Source organism: Lipotes vexillifer, unplaced genomic scaffold (genome assembly GCF_000442215.2).
Source record: "Lipotes vexillifer unplaced genomic scaffold, Lipotes_vexillifer_v1.1 scaffold442, whole genome shotgun sequence".
In the NCBI taxonomy this organism is placed as follows: domain Eukaryota; kingdom Metazoa; phylum Chordata; class Mammalia; order Artiodactyla; family Lipotidae; genus Lipotes; species Lipotes vexillifer.
The window spans coordinates 3739820-3747635 of record NW_006790311.1 but is presented as its reverse complement, the minus strand read 5'-3'; positions in this window follow the sequence as shown (position 1 = coordinate 3747635).

The following is a 7816-nucleotide window of genomic DNA, read 5'->3' as shown; positions in this document are numbered from 1 at the left end:
CAGGATTCAGCAGAGCTATCATAAACAAACTCTCCAGTCCCTTTCATATGCAAAGCATTTCACTTTCAAAGCATTTTCTGTCTGTATTATCTCATTTTATTTTTCAGCATCTCAATGAGAAAAGACCGTAGGCAACAGCATGGAGAGATGCCTAGTTCCGTGAGGATTACTGCTATGTTTAGTAACAAGGATGGGAGAGAAATAATCAAGAAGGAAATGTGTCAGAAGGTGCTCAGTGTTCTGCTGCCGCCACTCTTTGGAATCCTGCTTGCTGTTACGTGGGAATATCAGCGCCTCAAGATAATGCAATGCGCCAGGGCTTCTCCTCACTCTGCTCGTGTTTCACACCAGAGTCACAGGTCTCTGGGGTCAATGGCATATTCATGATGAAATTAAACATCAGACACTTCTTCATATCTTCTCTATAGATACGCTACAGAAGGCTCTCTGGTGAGATGCTCGTTCTTCTTGAGCATCTGTTAATTTACAGAACCCAGAAATATGCAGAGATAAAATTCTAATCTGTATTCAATCTCTTGATCTTTGTTGGTCTTGGACCAGTTACATGAGCAGCTTGGTTAGACCTGAAGGGAAGCGGGTTGTCCTTTCTTTCAGGCAATGGGCATGAGAAATACCTTCAGAATTCAGTTGTGCAGGATCGTATGTGGAATTCAGGAAACCTGGCACACCTTTCTGTGAACTACTGTATCAGACCTCAGGGATTCCTTTAGATTCCCAATCATGGGTGAATCGAGTCTCCCAACCATTTTCATCGGCTACAGTGGAAAAACATTGTCTCTTCCTAGCTTCCCTTTGATGTGGAACACAAAATCTTTACTGGACCCTTTGAAAGAGGAAGAGATTTATGTTTCTATTTCTGGTCCAAAGAAAATGAATGTGCCTTTTACATTTTCTCATAGACTCTCTCTGGTTGGAGCCTTCGAGAAAGCAGAGACTTATTTCAAGTTCCGGGAGTCAGTTTCTACACCAGGGGCTCAGAGCTCAGATGAGCCCGGTGGTGGGAACACACATAGAAGTACCTGCCTTGTGTTTGGGGCTCAAAACAGACCTTGTACAGCAGGAGACTGGTGCTGAGTTTGCAGAAGTGGGGAAGAGGCCAACCACCCATCTTCTGATGAGCAGATCAAAGGCATTACATTTCATTGTTTCAGGGGAAAGGAAGTGGAAAAATAAAAGGAAAGCAAATGGAAGAATGAAGGGAAAGGGGAAATCCCTCTCATATGGAGTGTCCATAGTCCATAGTAAGCAATGAGGAGCAGTTAAACCGTGTGTTGTATGATTTATGTATCAGAAGTCTTCCTCGTAAACTTTCTAGAAGTTAAGTATATGATATTTAGTTCATGGATGAGAAAACCAATGCCCAGAGACCTTTCCTCCAAACACACAACTAGTTAGTCAAACTAGGAATTGAATCCAGATCTTATGATTGTTTTCATTGCTAGAAGAGTCAGTACGAAATGAAGGTTCAATCTTATGCTAAATTTCTAGACTCTTTAGGCATACATGTGAACATACCAGATAAAATACTGTAAAGGCAACTGTTTATGGCATTAAAAGTAGGTTAAGAAAAAATGGGCTAAAATACTACGTGTAATATGATCTATTTTATTTTTTATAAAATAAAAAATACCTATCTATATAGAAAGACTGGAAAGAAATTATCCATGGAAATGTTATTACTGGATATCTCTGGAAGGGTGGGCAGGGTTATAGATAAATTTAATCTTCTGTTTTTATTTTTTCCATATTTCTCCAATTTTAAACAGTAAACATAGATTACTTTTGGATTAAAAAGGATAATAAGTACCTGGGAAAAGACAGAAGGAAGAATTGTTCTTGGAGTCAAGGTTAAAGTCCTTGAATTTTGATCACCGAGAGAGCTGACCTCTACAATCTGAACAAGTACCAGCCCTTCTGTACCTCTGATTCATCAGAGGATTTTGCCCTACTCTGAGCTAGAAGTAACAATGCTTTTTTCACTTTTACTGTTTTTGTTTCTTTGGGCCCTTTTTAGAAGTATCTGTTATCCAAACACCCAACATTTCTAAAAACTCACCTTTGAAATGCCACCAAAATAAGATAAGAAGTGGTGCACTGTATCCTGTTGTGCTCTGGTCAAGGATGAGCTGTGATGTAGGTTGCAAGAGACAGCCCTTCATTAGGTAATGAGTCAGATTCTCTCCAGTCAGAAGCCTCTCCCTGGGAGCAAGGTCAGCATCTTTGCTAGTCCACATGCTTTCTGGATGGTGCAAAGATTGAGTTCAAGCTTTTGTGATTTCCTTAGCTGGCCCTTTGGAAAAAAATAATGGTGCTATAAGTAACTCATTTGTATGCTTATTGGGGAGTTAGAATACTGGATTGTACAACCAGAGTATTTCTTTCCATTCTTCATGCTCATCCCATTCCAAATTAACACTGGGATCCCGTTTCTACACACCTCTGTGCTGTGAAGAGTTTTCTGTGTCCAATAGCCATTGATAAGAATGAGTGAGATGTTTCAGGGATTTTTTAGGTCTGCAACAAACTAGGAGGGAAATAAAACCCTAAAGTCTAGATTCAGTCCAGCAATCACAAGTCAATTGCTTCCATTTTACTTATTCTTAAGGAAAAACAAGATGAAGGATGTATTGCGGCAACTACTCAAATGGTAAAGGAAAAACACACCAGCTGTAGACTGAATTAACCCAGATAACAGACAAAAAGAAATCTGGTGTGAAGTGGTGACTCATTCTGTCTGTTTATACAGCCTGAGTCTTCTGGTTAATTGTCAGTTCTTCACTTCACTCTGTGCTATGTAGAAGGTAAATTATTCTTCTGACATGTTTGTTTTGATTGAAAAAAGAGTTCACGTTGAAACAGTGGTGTGATGTGTACTCTAGGGACAGAGTTGGGTGCCAGAATTTGGTATCATGTTCTGTGACAACAGCAGGAGCAATGGGCAATGGGAGAAAAAATTAAAGATCAAAGAACCGAAGTTAAGAAATTATGGGTAAATTGGACAGTATATAGGCAGCATTCAAATATCCATCTATCCATCTGTTCATCCACCCATCCATCCATCCATCTGCTCATTCATCCATCCATATATCCATCTGTTTATCCATCCATCCATCCATACACTCATTCATTCATCTCCCCATCGGATACACATATGGCCTTCACTTTAGATTTCTGGCACAGTGATAAGAGTTGCAGGAACAGTGTGAATGAGGCTGATCCATTTCTTGCCCCCATGATTTTACAATAAACAAAGAAGATGGACATTACACAAATAACTACAATATAAGTTTTGCTACAAATGAGAAAGTGGTGCACTGTTAAAATATATAATGAGATGACATAGTCCAGTGAGAGAAGGGAGATGGCGGTGGTCACAGAAAGCCTCTTTGCAGAGATAGAATTCAGGTCGAAACCAGATGTAGATGAACGTCTGAGACACCTGGATATTCCTAGCTTGTCTCCTTGGTCCCTGAGTTCAGGGATTGTCTTGGCTATGTTGAGGAAAAAGGGAAGTATCCAGGATAAAGATGTCCGCAGGAAACCTGGCATTTAGTTGAAATGGTGTTCCAAAAAAAGCTCAAAAACAAACCAATCTACTGCTAATCATTCATGAGCACCAGGCCAAAAGAATGAGTACGTTAAAAACTGATGAATGTGGCTTTCCATAAATTTCTCAATGCCTTTATGGCTGTGGCTGACTGTGGTTACTGGACTTTTGTTCCTAAGAATGTTTTTTTTGCGGTGCGCGGGCCTCTCACTGTCGTGGCCTCTCCCGTTGCGGAGCACAGGCTCCAGACGCCCAGCCGCTCCGCGGCATGTGGGATCCTCCCGGACCGGGGCGCGAACCCGTGTCCCCTGCATCGGCAGGCGGACTCTCAACCACTGCGCCACCAGGGAAGCCACCTAAGCATGTTTTGAAACAGCAAAATCCATGATGATTTTGGATTGCTCTTCCCTCTCCCTGGTTTACTGGCGACTGAGCTATCAGCTGGATCCCCAGGCATTTGGTGTGAAAAAGAGAGAACTACTCCATCAACTGTTCAATTAACCTGAATTTTGCTCCTTCAGTACTGGTTCCTCTAGCTGCAAACCTAGACATAGACTCACCCAAGATGCTTAATATGCAGCTGATAATGGTTCCTACAGAAAGGCTAATCATTTAGCTTCGAAGATTTATGGTGAATTTATCTATTAGCATTCTCTTAACCAAGAGATTAATTTCTCTGATTCTGTATTCTTACCTAAAACGTGATGCAGAATCCCTAAAGATCCTTCCCAGCTCATGAACTTATGGCTTCTAGAATTTTTGGTCATGATAGTTCTGTTCAGGGAAGCATATCTCGTCTGAGCAGATACTGCTGAGTTAGGTCAGGCATAGGGCATGGGAAGAGAGATGTCTAAGGCACAAAGAGAGTGGGAGGTTGGTGCTGACTTCCTGAGCACCTTGGAGAAAGCAGAGTTTGGGCTGCCTTCCAGAAGCCCTTACAGCCTCCCATGAAGGGGGCAGTTTAGGACCACTTTATCCTGATAGGTCAGGAAATGTATTAAAGGGCTCAGCGTCCTTCCAAGGAAAGTCGTTTGCCTTCAGTATTAACCCTTCTTCCCCCCTACCCCTATATTTGCCCTTTTCCCTTCCCTCTCCTCACTGGTAACCACTGGTTTGTTCTCTGTATCTGTGAGTCTACTTCTTTTTTTGCTTTATTCACTAGTTTATTGTATTTTTTAGATTCCACACATGTGATATCAGACAGTGTTTGTCTATCGCTGTCTGACTTAATTCTGAGCTTAATGCCCTCCAAGTTCATCCATGTTGCTAAAAGTTCATTCTTTTTTATGGCTGAGTAGTATTCCATTGTTAGTATATACCACGGGTTCTTTATCCATTCATCTGTTGATGGACACTTAAGTTGCTTGCATACCTTGGCTATTGTAAATAGTGGTATGAACATTGGGGTGCACGTATCTTTTCAAATTAGTATGTTAGTGTTATTATGGGATTATATGAAATCATGTGTGTGAAACTTTTGAAAATTGTAAAGTGCTATGGAATTCAAGGACCCTTTCATTCAAAAAAATAAAAGAAAGAAAGAAATTGGTTTGCCTTCTAAATCAGGCCTAGAAAACATGGTTGGAAGCTTCAAAGAGTAACCCTGTAGTAGTCCTGGGAAGGTGGGCCTGACTCCAAGACTGGGCTTGATCTGTAATCAGTACACAGTTTCAAAGGGAAAAATGAATGTGGTCAATGTTACTTGGTGTGACCCACCAAGACCCAGCTGCCGCTGTCCTTTTAGAGACTCAGGAGGATCCCTCTCTCATCAGGCAGGTCCTCAATGCATTACTGGGTGCTGCATCAGTCTCTTTTCTCCTGATCAGCACCCCGGCACTCCAGCCAGGAGGAAATATCAGCTTCTGGGCTTTCCTCTGAGGATTCATGGCATGTGGGGAGGATGACACTGGGCTGGAAAATAGAAGCCTTGGGTCTAGCCCTGGCCTTGCTGTTGGTAATGATGGTTAGCATTTATTGAGTCAAACCTCGATGAATTCAATACTTAGCACTCACTACCCTGAGGTGTATGTATCACTGTCTTCATTTTACATATGGGGAAAACAAAGACCAGCAATTTTAAATGAAATGCCCATGGTAACATAGAAGGGCTGGGATTCAAATCGCAGCAATTTAACCTCAGAGTCTCTGCTGTCACACTGTGCTCTCCTGTCATGTTAGACCAATAAAGTCACATATTTAAAAATAAAATCTGCTTCTTTCCTTCACCTGAATGGAACAGAACAGTGTATGAAAATCAGGAAACACAAACATATAACAAGAATAAAACAAAAAAGTCTCCCATGCCACCAGAAATGACTACTTAATACTTAGGTGATTTGTGCATTCAGATCTCAACAAAATGATGTCATCCTGTAGGATATTTTGACCTGTCAAGCCGTAACTGTATACTCATCCAGTCCATATGAATGTGCGTTACGTTAAGGGAGTTTGCTGAGGAGGCACTTTATGTCGTATAGGGATGTCTGCCCTTCCAGGGTCACATTCGAGTTGAGGAGATAAGGCAGGAAAGACATGAGAGGGAGAGATGAACACTTCCATAGCACAGTGTGACAACATATGAGCAAGATGATCTCTGCACGAAAAAGTGCAGGAAGAGAAGGCTGGGGTGTCAGGGAGACACAGAGGAAAAAACACTTGAGCTGGAACTGATGAGATACGATGAAGCATTAAGACTTGGTTGCTGAAATGAATGAGGTCACTCAGATGGGGCCAACATAGAAAGTTGACCCCAGTAAATGCACTGCCAAGTGTTTGACAGCAAGTTGCAGGAAAATACATATAATGTATATTTTATACACGGAAACGATACAGGAAAGAGGTCTAGGGGGCTGCACATCCAGTTGTAAACAATAGTTAACTTTTCCATGTGAGATTGGGTGAAAGGGGGCAGGGATGGTGAGTTCCAGTTTTTAATTCAACTTCTTTCGTATTGTTTGAATAAGCTAGGACCACATATTAATTTTGTGATTAAAAACTGAGATTTAAAAATGACTTGGTAGGAGTTCGATTGGCAGAGGGAAAAAGTAAAGGTATTTTGATGGAGGAGGGAACGGGTGCAGAGTGACAAATACACAGAGAAAGGGCTAGAGTCCAAGAAGGAGGTGACTAGAGATGGGTTTTCAGTGGGCTGTAGTGTATCATACAACCATCCACTCTGGCTCTTTGTGAATTTGGAATCTAAAGGATGCTTGGAACTTTGTGAATTTATGGAATCTAAAGGATGCTCGGTGGGTCCAAGAGAACGTTTGGTACCACACGTACCACACGTTCCACAAGCTTTATCTAAGCTACTTTTCAGGATGTCCATCTGCGGTCCTACCCCAGCTCCAAATGTCAAATACCTCATCAAGAGCTAGGAAACAACAGAAAGCTGGTTCGAGCCCTATTGATGTGGCCCACCCTCCCTTCTTGGGAGGACCCTGCCAAGAAGCCCAGCCTCTCCACAGGCTCCCTGGTGCACAGAAGGACCCACACCTGGGGGCCAGATGTGCATGTACCCGTACGTGTGCCACAGCTGATTCGTCTGTGGCGCAAGACAAAGACTTGGCTTCTGATTACGGAAAGGAGATAGATTCGTTACAAAGTGCAGGATAAGAAGTTTCAGAGCTGGAGCGCGAATAGACGTAGGTTCTCTGCTCTTTGCTTTCCTTTCGTCTTATAGTCTGCGGCCTCTTCCACACTTGGTGACGACTGCATTTGTAAAGGTATCTGGATTTTACCCCTACTCAGTCTTTGTAATTTGTTTAGGTACTGCTTCCTTGTGTACATGGAGTCTTCTGAAGCATCAGAAGTTTTTTCCAAGGGAGTTGGAAAGAAAGAAGAGATAATATGTGAATGCAATAAAGGGAGATGTCGTTTTGTTTCTCATTACATTGAAAGCCATTGTTCAGTTCAGACTTACCTCTTTTTGTGCGTTGACAGTGGTGTAAAGAATCATTGTATATGACGTGTACACGCGGTTATATTTAAAATAGATAACCAACAATATAGCATAGCATGTAGCATAGGGAATATGCTATATGCTAAGCAATATGGCATAGGGAACTCTGCTCAATATTCTGTAATAACCTAAATGGGAAAAAAACTTGAAAAAGAATAGATACTTGTATATGTAGAAAAGTCATTTTGCTGTACACGTGAAACTAACACAACATTGTTCATCTATGCTCCACCAAATATAAAATTTTAAAAAAAGAATCATTGTAGATCGCTGTGAAGGGCATTCCT